Source organism: Dasypus novemcinctus, chromosome 6 (genome assembly GCF_030445035.2).
Source record: "Dasypus novemcinctus isolate mDasNov1 chromosome 6, mDasNov1.1.hap2, whole genome shotgun sequence".
In the NCBI taxonomy this organism is placed as follows: domain Eukaryota; kingdom Metazoa; phylum Chordata; class Mammalia; order Cingulata; family Dasypodidae; genus Dasypus; species Dasypus novemcinctus.
The window spans coordinates 42,097,379-42,112,565 of NC_080678.1; positions in this window are offsets into that span (position 1 = coordinate 42,097,379).

The window sequence follows — 15,187 nt, forward strand, 5'->3', positions numbered from 1 at the left end:
CTTACATTTGGTGTATTTTCCCACCAACCCACCCTATTATTTTTTTAATATATTTTTTATGACAGAGGTTGTAAACTCCCTTTACTACTTTTTATTTCTAAATACTTTCAAATCTACAGGACAGTTTTAAAAATAATACAAACCCCATACAAACTACCCATTTCCCCTGCTCCCTGCCCCTGAAAACCTGTACTCTAATTTCTGTCTCTATGAGTTTGCAAAATCTCTGATATTTTCTTTGTAGTTACCATGGGACTTAAATTTAACATCCTAAATCTGTAACAATCTTGTTTATTTTGATACCAGTTTAATAGTATACTCAAACTATGTTCTTACACCCCTCCACACACCCCCACTTTTATGTAATTCTTGTAACTAATTACATGTTTCTACATTATGAGCCCCAAACCACTGATTTATCATTACATTTTATGCATTTGCCTTTTAGATCTTGTAGGAAGTAAAAAGTGGAGTTACAAACCCAAAATACAAAAGGGCTGACATTTATGTTCACGCATGATGTTACCCTCACCAAAGATCTTTTTTCTTCATGCAACTTCATTCTTTTTTTTTTTTTTTTAAAGATTTATTTATTTATTTAATTTCCCCCCCCTCCCCTGGTTGTCTGTTCTTGGTGTCTATTTGTTGCGTCTTGTTTCTTTGTCTGCTTTTAAAGTTTCTTTGTCCGCTTCTGTTGTCGTCAGCGGCACAGGAAGTGTGGGCGGTGCCATTCCTGGGCAGGCTGCACTTTCTTTTCACGCTGGGTGGCTTTCCTCACGGGTGGCTTTCCTCACGGGCGCACTCCTTGCGCGTGGGGCTCCCCCACGCGGGGGACACCCTTGCGTGGCACGGCACTCCTTGCGCGCATCAGCGCTGCACATGGGCCAGCTCCACACAGGTCAAGGAGGCCCGGGGTTTGAACCGCGGACCTCCCATATGGTAGACGGACGCCCTAACCGCTGGGCCAAAGTCCGTTTCCCCATGCAACTTCATTCTATTGTCTATTGTCCTTTCCTGTCAACCTGCAGAAATCCCTTTGGCATCTTTTGAAGAGTTGGTCTAGTAGTGATGAACTCCCTCAGCTTTTATTTTTCTGAGAATGTCTTACTCTCCCCCTCATTTTTGAATTTAGATTTTCTGGAGCACTTGATCTTATTGAAGCATGTAACATGTTGCTTCTCTCTTAGAGCTTTCAGAATTCTCTATCTTTGGCATTCAACAGTTCAATTATAATATATCACAGGGTATATTATAATTGAATCTATTGGGGCTTATCCTCTTTGGAGTTCATTGGACATCTCGGATGCATCCTTCACTCTTGCAAAAAAATATTTTTCATTGTTATCTCTGCTGAACACAAGACACAAAGGTGTTGATCAGGGCTGATTTCTGGGCCCTTCCAAAGAATTAGGATGGGTGTGGGCAAAGATCCACACATCCTGAGAGCAGAGCAGGAGGGAAGGGCTCTGATCACAGCTGGGGTCCAGCACATCCAGCATCCTCTCCTCCTCGTCCTGTAGCATCCCGAAGGAGCCCCTGCCTAGCTCTTAACAAGGTCTCTGCCCTCCCTCCCTGCCCAGAGGGGGTGCTGTGGCCAAATAAGCCCCCTTCTTGCCAGGAGTTGTAGGGGAGTGCAGTGGTGTCTTCTCCGTAGAGTTTTTATTGTTTATTACCTGTGCCAGGGGCACTAGGCAATGAGGAGTCCTGATGAAGAAAATCAGAACCGGGCCTCATCCCCACCCAGAGCCTCCAACCAGTCACGAATCCCCGAAGCCTCCTCATCTAGCACGGTGCTTTCATTCCTCAGGCCTCACGGAAATTCCCAGTACTCACAACAGCTTTCAAACAACCAGCTTGTTGGTGAAGCCGTTGCAAAACTTTAGATGACCACCACCAGGGGTGACAGCCTGACTGCCCTCCACCAACCCTAAGGACAATAAGGACCTCTGTCAGCCTTCCTTTCCCATTCATTTTTTCCACACAAGTACAACACCCTTATCAAGTACTGTACATTCAGTAGAAGAACTCGATTTAGAATCCGAGTGGGGCAAACCAGGTTTTCTGTTGCAGGGAAGGAAGGGTGTTTGCCATTCAGCCCGAGGACTCACTGTGAAGACACCACATGTCTCCGTTTCCTTGAATCAACTTGCAAACTGATCGCCTGGTGTTCAGATCTCTCCATGTCAGCCGGGGTCTGAGGAGGAGAGGATGCATGCCTCAGAGAGGAAGGGACTCCAGATGATCTGAGCTGAAGCCTCATGACTGTGCTTCAAGGGAAGGAAACTGAGCTTCACAGAGGGATAAAGCTCATGCTGCAAGCGTCTAAATTCAGGGGCCATCTGAACATGAACAGAGATAGACCCAGAGTTGCTGGCAGTGGGAGGAAAGTTCTGCTCCGGCTGGTGGCTCCTTTCACAACTCTCCTGACCGCGCCCTTTCCTCCCTGACCTCAAAACCCAGCTTCAGACTTAAGTGCCAGCATTAGTACGAACCCTGCTCTCTGGACTTCTGGGAATTTATTTGGTCTCTGAAGAGAACTTTCCAGGTGGTCACCGGCCCCACTGCCTCCAGGCCCTGTGTGTGACAGCCATGATGATAAAAATGCCCAAAGCAGGACAATAAGTAGACCCTTTTGACCCTACTGCTTTCATTCACATCCATCTATATTTTCTTCAGATTAAATTCTAAGTACAAAACAGGCAAACAATAGCCAACAGAATGTGACCAAAACGTCCCTGGCTGTAGGAGGGCCTCCGCTCACACTCTTGATGCCCTACCATGAACACCAAGTGAACAAGCCCACATTTGCCTGTTGAAGTTGAGAGACCACGTGCAGAAGAGTTGTCCCAGAGGCGGCCAACTTAGACAAGCTCGTCCCCAGCTGATCTGCCCACTGACTGCACATGAGCAACCCCAGATGATATCTGCCTAGCCTGACCTAGACCAGAAGAAGCTCCCAACCAATCCATGGATTTATGAGCTAAAAAAAATACTTCCTATTTAAGATTCATTTGGGTGGTTTTTTACATAGCTATTGATAACTGGTGTCAGGCCTTTATATAGCAAATTGAGCATGCTTATATCCCAATTTCCCTTTCTTACTTGGTTTTGAAACCTTGAAACATAGCCTGGCATGCAATACTGTAAATAGCTGATGCAAAAAAAATGTTGAATTAAATTCAATCTCCTCTTTAACAACAATCAGTTGAGAATTTGAATATGTGAAGCAAATCTTTTGGTGGGAACATACTACCTCTCAAAAGCAGGCAGAGGGAAACGGACTTGGCCCAGTGGTTAGGGCGTCTGTCTACCATATGGGAGGTCCGCTGTTCAAACCCCAGGCCTCCTTGACCCGTGTGGAGCTGGCCCATGCGCAGTGCTGATGTGCGCAAGGAGTGCCCTGCCACACAGGGGTGTCCCCCGCATAGGGGAGCCCCACGCGCCAGGAGTGCACCCGTAAGGAGAGCCGCCCAGCGCGAAAGAAAGTGCAGCCTGCCCAGGAATGGCGCCGCCCACACTTCCCGTGCCGCTGACGACAACAGAAGCGGACAAAGAAACAAGACACAGCAAACAGACACAGAGAACAGACCCCCGGGGGAGGGGGGGGAATTAATTAAATAAATAAATCTTTTAAAAAAAAAAAAAGCAGGCAGAGTCTGTCCTCATTCTCAGGGTAAGGAAATTTGGGATAAGCAAAAGCGATTACTGGGTGTTTCAAATTGAAAATTATTCATTGTTTAGAGCACATCCTTCTGGATTATAAGATTCTAGACTTTCATGGCCATTGAGCTGTTTTATAGCTCTGTAAATTATAGAGAAAAGATAGTAGTACAAATGATTCTTATCTTCGGACTTACAAATGAAACTTATCCAGTGGAGAAACAACGTGCATGTTCCCCATCCCCCACCATCTCCATCATGAAAAAGGTAGTTTTGTGTCTATTTGCAAGTTCATTTCTTTTTTTATTATTATTATCTTTTTTCTTAAGATACATAGATCACACAAAATGTTACATTAAAAAATATGAGTTTCCCATATACCCCACTCCCCAGACCCCCCACTCCTCCCACATCAACAACTTCTTTCATTAGTGTGGTACATTCATTGCATTTGATGAATACATTTTGGAGCACTGCTACACAGCATGCTCCAGTCCATTCAGTGGGTTATGGCAGGATATATAATGTCCTGCAACTGTCCCTGCAGTATCATTCAGGGCAAGTCCAAGTCCCAAAAATGCCCCCCTATCACACCTCTTTTTCCATCTCCCTGCCTTCAGCAACCCCCAGGGCCACTGTCTCCACATCAGTGATATAATTTCTCCCATTTCTAGAGTCACAAAAATTCTATAGTAGAACACCAGTAAGTCTACTCTAATCCATATTTTATTTCTCCATCCTGATGACCCTGGGATGGTGATGACCACTCTACCTCTAAATTGAGAGGGGGCTTAGATCCCACATGGCTGATGGATGGGATTCTCCTGCTTGCAGTTGTAGACTCTCTCAGTTCCTTGGTGTGTGGTTGACCATGCTCACCTCCCTGTTAGCTGACCTGGGTAAGTCCCATGAACTGGAGAGTAGGTGTTGCAACTCTGCTGAGGCTCAGGGCCCAGCTAGCATATGGACACTCCAGAGATACAAGTCTCCTGAGCATACACCAACCCCAGTGCCAACCACAGGTTCAGTAAAAGTGACAGAAGAAGCATGTGTAAAGAAGTCACATCTGAGTCCAACTCCATCACACTCAGGAACACAAATTCCAAAGTAGGTCCCACTGGCAAGGCACTGAACTCAAAACCATCTGCCATGACCGTAGGATCTGGATGTCTCTGTAGCCCTCAGGAGCACCGCTACCTGGGGTTGTATCTACTTTGGCTGTCTCTGAATCCTGCTGAGACATGCATAAGCATGACCCCTCTGTGACAGACTCATTTTTTAAAAAAAGATTTATTTATTTATTTACCACCACTCCTCTCATTGTCTGCTCTCTGTGTCCATTCACTGTGTGTTCTACTGTGTCTGCTTGTATCCTCATTATGTGGCTCTTGGAACCAATCCTGGGACCTTCCAGAGTGGGAGAGAGGCGATCACTCTCTTGCGTCACCTCAGCTCCCTGTCCTGCTCCATCTTATTTTCTTTCCTCTTTGTCTCTTATTGCATCATCTTGCTGCACCAACTCTCTGTGTTGGCTGGCACGCCTGCGCGGGGCAGCATTCCCATGCGGGGCAGCATTCCCGAGTGGGTTTGCACTCCATGTGGGCCAGCATGCCACGTGGACCAGCTTGCCCTCACAAGGAGGCCCTGGGCATGGAACCTGAGTCCTCCTATATGGTAGATGGGAGCCCAACTGCTTGAGACACAACCATTTCCCCTGACTCATTTTGAAGTCTCTTAGCTATATAAACTCATTTGTCTTTACCATTTCCCCCTTCTATTCAAGGTCTTTTTCTAGTTGCATCACCAGCTGGTGCTTGGTAGTAATCCCTTGGCACCAGGGAGGCTCATCCCTGAGAGTCATGTCCCATGCTGGGGGGAAGGTAATGCATTTATTTATTTATTTTTAATTTTTAATTAATTTTTTAATTTCTCTCCCCTTCCCCCCCAGTTGTCTGCTCTCTGTGTCCATTTGCTGTGTGTTCTTCTGTGTCCGCTTGTATTCTTGTCAGTGGCACCCAGAATCTGTGTCTTGTTTTTGTCATGTCATCTTGCTGCTTCAGTTCTCCGTGTGTGCGGCGCCATTCCTGAGCAGGCTGCACTTTTTTGGCGCTGGGTGGCTTTCCTTAAGGGGTGCACTCCTTGTGTGTGGGGCTTCCCTTTACATGGGACAACTCTGTGTGACACGGCACTCCTTGCATGCATCAGCACTGCGTGTGGGCCAGCTCATCACACGGGTCAGGAGGCCCTGTGTTTGAACCTTGGACCTCCCAAGTGGTAGGTGGATGCCCTATCCGTTTTAGATTAGATTCCTAATCTAAAAAGGTATCTGTTTTTTGGATTCATCTTTGGATCAGTTGTAACATCTGCCTGTTCTCACATTTAGCAAGGCACTAAATAAAATCTTTGCCATAAAACAAAACAAAACAAAACAGGCAGAAATTTTGTTATTTGGGATTACCTTGTATTAAGTTTAGTAAATAGCTGGGAGGAAATTAGATGCCTAATAAGTACATGAAAGATGTTCAACATCATTAACCATTAGAGAAATGCAAATTAAAACAGTGAGATACTTCTTCACACCAACTAGGATGGCTATTATTTTAAAAACTGAAAATAGCAAGTGTTTGTGAGGATGTGGAGAAATAAGAATCCTCAAACATGGTGGTGGGAATGTATTATAAAATGGTGTGGCCTCTGTGGAAAACATTTTGACACTTCCTCAGAAAATTAAACATAGACTTACCTTATGTATTAGTCAGCCAAAGGGGTGCTGATGCAAACTACCAGAAATTGGTTGGTTTTCATAAAGGGTATTTATTTGGGGTAGGAGCTTACAGATACCAGGCCATAAAGCATAAGTTACTTCCCCCACCAAAGTCTATTTTCATGTGTTGGAGAAAGATGGCTGCTGACGTCTGCGAGGGTTCAGTCTTCCTGGGTTCCTCCCTTTCTCAGTCTTCTTTTTCCTGGGCTCAGGGTTTCTCTCTTCCTGGGGCTTGCTTCTGTTTCCTCTATGAGCTTACTTCCTGGGACTCTAGTTTAAGGCTTCAGCATCAAACTCCAACATCAAAACTCCAACATCATGTCCTAAATGATATTGCACGGATAGATGCTGGACATTATATATTCTGCCATAATCACTGAATGTATACTGGGGGAGAGTGTAAACTACGATATAAACTATTATCCATGTGGTGCAGCCCTGCTCCAAAATGTATTCACCAAATGCAGCGACTGTGCCACAGTGATGAAAGGGGTTGTTGATGTGGGAGGAGTAGGAACCTCTTATATTTTTTAATGTAACCTTTTTTGTGATCTATATATCTTCAAAAAAATACAATTAAAAAAATAAATAGGGACGTGGACATGGCTCAGCTGATAGATTGTTCACCTACCCTATGGAGGGTCTAGGTTTCCATACCCAGGGCCTCCTGACCTGTGTGGTGAGCTGGCCAATGCGCAGTGCTGCCACTTACAAGGAGTGTCATGCCATGCAGGAGTGCCCCCGTGTGAAAAAGTGTAGCCTGCCCAGGAGTGGCACTGCACACACAGAGAGCTGATGCAACAAAAAAGAGATGCAGGGGAAATGGACTTGGCCCGGTGGTTAGGGCGTCCGTCTACCACATGGGAGGTCCGCGGTTCAAACCCCAGGCCTCCTTGACCCGTGTGGAGCTGGCCATGCGCAGCGCTGATGCGCGCAAGGAGTGCCGTGCCACGCAGGGTGTCCCCCGCGTAGGGGAGCCCCACGCGCAAGGAGTGCGCCCCCTAAGGAGAGCCGCCCGGTGTGAAAGAAAGTGCAGCCTGCCCAGGAATGGCGCCGCCCACACTTCCTGTGCCGCTGACAACAGAAGCGGACAAAGAAACAAGACGCAGCATATAGACACTGAGAACAGACAACCGGGGGAGGGGGGGAGTTAAATAAATAAATAAATCTTTAAAAAAAAAAAAGAGAGAGATGCAGTTTCCCAGTGCCACCTGATAATACAAGTGTTGACGCAGAAGAACCCACAGCGAATGGACACAGAGAGCAGACAAGCAGACAACAAGGGGGAAGGGGAGAGAAATAAATAAAAAATAAAATCTTCTTTAAAATAAATAAATAAATAAATAAATAAATAAATAAATAAATAAATAGGGGAAGCGGCTGTGGCTCGATCAGTTGGGCTCCCGTTGACCATATGGGAGGCCCTGGGTTCGTGTCCTGGGGCCTCCCTGTGAAGGCAGGCTCGCCCGCAGGCCACGGAACACCGCCCAGCTTGCGAGCACTGCGGAGAAACAACTCATCAAGGTGACGCAACAAAAAAGGGAGACAAGCGAAAACACAGAAGAGTGCTCAGCATTTGGACACAGAGAGCAGACAGCAAGTAAGTCGCAAGCGGGGAGGGGAAATAAAATAAATAAAATACAGCACAGAAGAACGCACAGCAAATGGGCACGGAGAACAGGCAGCATGCAAAAAAAAGCCACAAGGGGGGGTGGATAAAAATTAAAAATAAATAAATAAATAAGTAAATAACTCCAACATCTAAAACCCTCAACTCTGTCCTTTGCCATACCTTTTATCTGTGAGTTCCCACCCACCAATGTCCTAATGACATGGCCTAATCAAAGCCCTAATCATAACTTAATCACAGCCAGGTACAGATGAGATTGCAAACATAATCTGATGTCTATTTTTGGAATTCATAACCATATCAAACTGTTACACCATATGACCTGGCAATTCCACTCCTAGGTATATACCCAAATGAATTGAAAGCAGGGACTCAGGGAAGTGGATGTGGCTCAACTGATAGGACATCTGCCTACCACATAGGAGGTCCAGGGTTCAAACCCAGGGCCTCCTGACTCTTGTGGTGAGCTGACCCACACGCAGTGCTGATGCGCGCAAGGAGTGCCCTGCCACGCAGTGTCCCCTGCATTTGGGAGCCCCACATGCAAGGAGCGCGCCCTGCAAGGAGAGCCACCCCATGTAAAAAAAAAAAAAAGTGCAGCCTGCCCAGGAGTGATGCCACACACACGGAGAGCTGACACAGCAAGGTGATGCAACAAAAAAGAGACACATTCCCAGTGCTGCTGACAAGAATGGAAGTGGACAAAGAAGAACACAAAGAGAATGGGCACGGAGAGCAGATAACGGGGGTGGGGGGTGGGGGGTGGGGGGTGGAGAAATTAAAAGAAAAGAAAGCAGGGACTCAAACAGCAGATATTTATACACCGATGTTCAAAAGAGCGAAGCAAGCCAAGAGTCCATCAACTAATGATTGGATAAACAAAACATGGTATTTCTTTTTCTTTTTAAGATTTATTATATTTATTTCCCCCTCTCACCACCATTGTCTGCTCTCTGTGTCCATTCTCTGTGTGTTCTACTGTGTCTGCTTGTCTTCTCTTTAGGCAGCACCAGGAACTGATCCTGGGACCTTCTGGAGTTGGGAGAGAGATGCTCAATCTCTTGCACCACCTCAGCTCCCTGATCTTTGCATCTCTTAGTGTTTCTCCAATGTGTCTCTTTTTGTTGAGTCATCTTGCTCTACCATCTCTCTGCATGAGCCAGCACTCTGTACGGGCCAGCACTTCACGTGGGCTAACACTCCAGGTGGGCCAACTCACCGCTCAGGCCAGCTCGCTGTGCGGGCCAGCTTGCCTTCAAAGGAGGCTCCGGGAATCGAACCATGGCCTCTTATATGGTAGGCAGGAGCCCAAGTGCTTGAGTCACATCCGCTTCCCAAAACGTGGTATTTCTTATATGAACTAAATATATTGTGTACCATATTGTATGATTCCATTTATATAAAATGTAAATATAAATCAATTTATAAAGATGAAAAAATCTATGGTGATGTGGGAAGAATTCTGGAAAGAAGATTTAAAGACTTTGCTACTAATTAGCTGTTTGACGTTGAATGAGATTTTTTTGTGTATTACTTTTTTTATCTGTAAATTGAGACACCTCTTACATTTAATGAGGCCAAAAAATAAAATGTATACTCATGCAATTACAAAAAACAAAAACAGAAAAAAACAACAGTAAAACATGGCATTTCCATACAATGGAATATTGTTTAGCCATTAAAAGAAATGAAGTGCTGTGACATGCTAACACATGGATGAACCTTGAAGATATTATATTGAGTGAAATAAGCCAGACACAAAAGGACAAATATTATATGATTTCTCTTACATAAAATACTTAAACAAATTTGTAGAGACAGAAAGCAGAATAATGATTACCAGGAGTGCAAGAGGGGGTAATGGGGGATTTATTGCTAAATGAGTATGAATTTTGGTTTAGAATGATGAAAATAGTCTGGAAATAGATAGTGGTGAAAGTTACAAGTACTATCAAGGTACTTAATGTCATAAAAGTATCCACTTAAAATGGTTAAAAAGGTTTTTGTTATATGCCTTCTTTAGTTTCTCAGTTAGCCACTTCAGCTTGTTTACCCTTTGCTCTCCTTTCCCTTTTGGCAACACTTTTTTGTCTGAAGATTCATCCCTTCCTGCTGCCTTTCGTGGCTTCCTTCCCACTTTTGAAGGGGCAGATTTGGCAGACAGCTTTGCCCATCTCCTCTGGGGCTTCTCCTTCGGCTCAGCGGACCTGACACTTGGGCACCCTGGTGGCGGGGAGGGCAGGTGCTGGGTGCCATGGCCCGCCGCATGCCGAGAGCCTTGGCAAAACTGGGCTTCTGCTGCTCCTCCCACAGCAATAGTATCTCATTTTAGCTTTTCAACAGCAATTCCATTTTCAAATGAGGAAACTATGGCTCAGAAAGTTCAGCCACCTGCCCCAGGTCACACAGCTAGGATGTAGATCCCCACCCAGACTTAGATATCTAAGTCCAAAGCCTGGGCTTTCCCACAACTCCAGTAGGTAGAAAAACCTTCCGGGGATAGCTGCAATTCCAGTGCCCTTGCTCATGATAAAGCCCTTCTCCCTCCTCCACAGCTTCAACCCTAAATTAAACACCCACCGAGACCATCTACTTCCTCTTTGATTGGGACAAGAAGCAATTTCCCTTTCCTCCTGCCAGTTGTGATAACAGATTACAGCTCCACTGACTTAAAAAGGCTTTCCTGCTCCCCGTGGGCTCTGTGCTTTAGGTGCATCAACCCTGTTCTTTCCACGTGAGCCTCACAGGGGTTTTTTGTGTTTTTTTCTTTAAAGATTTATGTATTTATTTATCCATTTCCCCCCACCACCATCCCGCTGCTTGCACTCGCTATCTGCTCTCTGTGTCAAGTTGCTGAGCATTTTTCTGTGTCTGCCAGTCTTCTCTTTTGTCTTCTCTTTAGGAGGTACCAGGAAATGATCCCGGGACCTTCCAACATGGGAGTGAGACACTCAATCACCTCAACTCCCTAGTTCGTTGTGTATCTCACCGTCTCTCCACCATGTCTCTTTTTGTTGTGTCATCTTAATACGCCAGCTCTCTGCACTGTGCAGGCCAGCTTGCTTTTCACCAGGAGGCCCCTGAAATTGAACCCGGAACCTTCCATATGGTAGATAGGACCATATGGTAGACCAATTGTTTGAGCCACATCCACTTCCTGCAGAGGGTTTTTAAAGCAGCAACTACAGAAGGGGTTCCTGGGCTGAGTTGGAACTTGCAGCTTCTGCCCTTTTGCTGATTGTGTTACTTCAGGGATGTCACTGAACCCCTTGGAACCACAGTTTCCCCATCTGTGAAATGAGGACACTTGCTCTGTCCTCCTCACTTAGATAATAGATAAAAAGTTGTTTTGGAACCCAAGAGAAGTTTTTCAGATAATAATAGCTCACATTTATTGACTGTTCAATATGTATGAGGCCATGTGCTAAGCACTTTATATAAATTATATTATTTAGTTTTCATAAACCCAAGGAGAGGTATTATTGCTGTATTAGTCAGCCAATGGGGTGCTGGTGCAAAATACCTTTTATAAAGGGTATTCATTTGGGCAGAAGCTTATAGTTACCAGACCATAAAGCATAAGTTACTTCCCTCACCAAAATCTGTTGCCACATGTTGGAGCAAGATGGCTGCTGGTGTCTGCGAGGGTTCAGGCTTCCTGGGTTTCTCTCTTCCCCCAGGCTCATTTCTCTCTGGGCTTAGCCACTCTGTCCACAAGGTCAACTGTAGACTATCAGGTGAATGACTCTCTTTCTCTCCCAGGGACTTCTTCCATGTTTAAGGAGCAACCTCTATTCCTCATTGTTCTTCTGTGTGTTTATTTCCTGGGCTCTAGCTCAAAACTCCAACATCAAAACTCCAACTCTCTTCTCTGCCATGTCCCAAGGGGGCAGGGACAGTGTCCTACTCATGTGGCCCAATCAAAGTCCTAATCATAATTTAATCATGCCCAAATACAGACCAGTTTACTAACATAATCCAATATCTATTTTTGGAATCCATAAATAATACCAAACTATGACAATTGTCATCCCCATTTTACAGGTGAGGAAACCTGAGGCTCAGAGAGTTAGATAACTTGCTGTAGGTCACATAGCCAATGGTGTACTTGGATTCCAACCTGGACAGTCTAACTTTAGATGATATATACAGAATATCCGTGGTGTGGCTAATCATGGAATCAGCTAATGCATCTGGGTGGAAGATGCAGCTGGAATTCAAGGTTAAGGAGTTGGTCCTGGGAAGTGGATTTGGCTCAGTGGATAAAGCATCCACCTATCACATGGGAGGTCCGGGGTTCAAACCCAGGGCCTCCTGACCTGTGTGGTGACCTGCTGATGTGTGCAAGGAGTGCCATGCCACGCAGGGCTGTCCCCCACATAGGGGAGCCCCACGTACAAGAGTGCGCTCCGTAAGGAGAGCCGCCCAGCACGAAAAATGTGCAGCCTGCCCAGGAGTGGTGCTGCACACACGGAGAGCTGATGCAGCAAGATGACGTGACAAAAATGAGACACAGATTCTGTGTGCCGCTGACAAGAATACAAGTGGACACAGAAGAACACACAGTGAATGGACAAAGAGAGCAGACAACTGGGGGGGGGGGCGGATGGGAAGGGGAGAGATAAAAAAAAGAAGAAGTTGGTCCTTCACCAAAAAAAAAAAAAAAAAAAAAGGGAACTCTGGGGTGGAGGGTGGGAAAGAGTGTTCTTTGGCCATCTGGCTGCTTTTTGTCCCCTCTCCTGGCACACATGCCTCCTGGATAGAGGACCACCTCCTGCTGGTTCATCCAGGGGCTGTATCCAGCTGCAATGCACACCCAGTTTGGAGGTCAGCAGGTTTCTGCTCCTAGGGAAAAGGATGGGAAGGCTGCCACTGCTCTGCAAAGTCCCAACCAATTCAGCCAGTATTGCCACCTCACTATAGGATTTTAGCCCTAACGGGCAAGCCGCTGATTGTTTGCTGAGCTCCCTCTCGTGGCAAGGATGCACCACTTTACCCTTTGCAAAGTGCTGCTCGTATTCTTTTGTAGTCATCAATATTTGAAATACTCAGACATTTTTACATTTGGTCCTCATAGTAACCTACTTTGCAGAAGATGAAATGGAGACTTGAAGAGGTTAATTTCCTTGTTCAGTGTCACACTGCACAGTAAATCGGCCTTGAACTCAATACTGCCTCTGCCTGCTCTCAGCGGTTGTCCTCCCCTCTAGACCTCTGGTCGTGAGCACCAGGCTTGGTAACAATCATCTCCAAAGTCTGCTTCCTCTTCCTCCCCAGGCCACCAGTTCCCTTTTCTCAGCCTTACTGCCCAGCTCTCTTATGCTCCCCCAGTGACTCAGCTCCATGGCAGTTGTGAGAACTGCTGTTACAAAAGCATTTTGAAGAATGTGAGGCCTCCTCTCAAGTTAAAGGCAAAGTGGGCGTCGCCATCCCAGGGTCCTCAGGATGGAGGAATAAAATTTGGATTAGGGTGGACTTACTGGTGTTCTACTATAGAATTATTGTGATGCTAGCAATGGAGGAAAGTGTACACTTGATGTGGGAGTTGCTGAGGGCAGGGAGAGGGAAGAAGAGATGTAATATGGGGACATTTTCAGGACTGCGAGTTGTCCTGAGTGATGTTGCAGGGATGGATGCTGGACATCATATATCTTGCCATAACCCACTGAATGGACTGGGAGAGAGTGTAAACTACAATATGAACTATAATCCATTCTGTGCAGCAGTGCTCAAAAAGTATTCATCAAATGCAATGAATGTGCCACACTGATGAAAGAATTTGGTGATGTGGGAGGAGGGGGGTGGGAGTCAGGGTTTAGGGGATCCTCATATATTTTTAAATGTAACATTTCGTATATGATCTATGTATCTTTAAACAATTTTTAAAAAAATCTATTAAAAAAAGAATGTGAGGGGTAGGGGTGATGGGAGTGGCAGTGTTCAAAAGGAATCAAGTGAAAGAAACAGAACTAAAAACTGTATGGACATCTGGATGTGGTAATATTTAGAAGATTGACAGTATTTGTCTTATTCAGTGGGAGCTAAAAAAATGTGAAATGAGTGTGCTAAAGCCTAATTGATCAGCCAAAACCCCACCAGGAACAAGCACCTAGTATAATAAAATCAGATTTATTGATTCACAGTGAGGGAGGGAATTCCAGAGGAATGCTGCTTGGCAAGAGAAGGGAGGGATAATTCTTTTGTTTTGGGTTCTGGCTGAAGGATTTGAGGAGGATCTCAGGGAAGTGCGGATCCATTCTGGGTTGGTTGCTGGCTTTGAGGAAGGATTAGAAGAGCGGATTAACTAGGAACTGAGTGCTGTCATGAGGACAGGATGCTTTAGCTATTGCCTTTCCCCAACAATAAATGAAAATCACAAAGCATTCTGAAATATCACTGCCTGCTTTCTTCTCTTTCCAGGCTGACCTAATTTTTACTATTTCAGGCCTGTACAGATTTTCACTCTTTCAAATGAATATTTCTATGTTTAACTTTTTGAAATTAGATGTTCAAACATAACATAAAGGTACTTTCAAAAAATCCTGCAAAGGAACTCGTTTTAAAGAGGGAAAACAAAACCTGGACAAGAACTCCAGGCTCATTCCTGTGGTTGAGAACCGTGGCCCTGGAGGAGCCCCAGACACTGCCTAGCAACAGTACTTTTTTTTTTTTTAAGATTTATTTATTATTTATTTCTCTCCCCTTTCCGCTCCCCGTTGTCTGTTCTCTGTGTCTATTTTGCGGTGTCCTCTTTGTCCGCGCCACAGGAATCTGTGTTTATTTTTGTTGCCTCATCTTGTTGTGTCAGTTCTCCGTGTGTGCGGCACCATTCCTGGGCAGGCTGCACTTTCTTTTGCGCTGGGCGGCTCTCCTTACGGGGCGCACTCCTTGCGCCTGGGGCTCCCCTACGTGGGGGACACCCCTGCGTGGCAGGGCACTCCTTGCGCGCATCAGCACTGCGCGTGGGCCAGTTCCACAGGGGTCGAGGAGGCCCGGGGTTTGAACCCTGGATCTCCCAGGTGGTAGACGGATGCCCTAACCACTGGGCCAAGTCCGCCGCCAACAGTACTCTTTCTTAACAACTGGGTCTCCCCCAAGCCCCTCTTCCCTCCCGAGAGTGAAAAACCGGATGT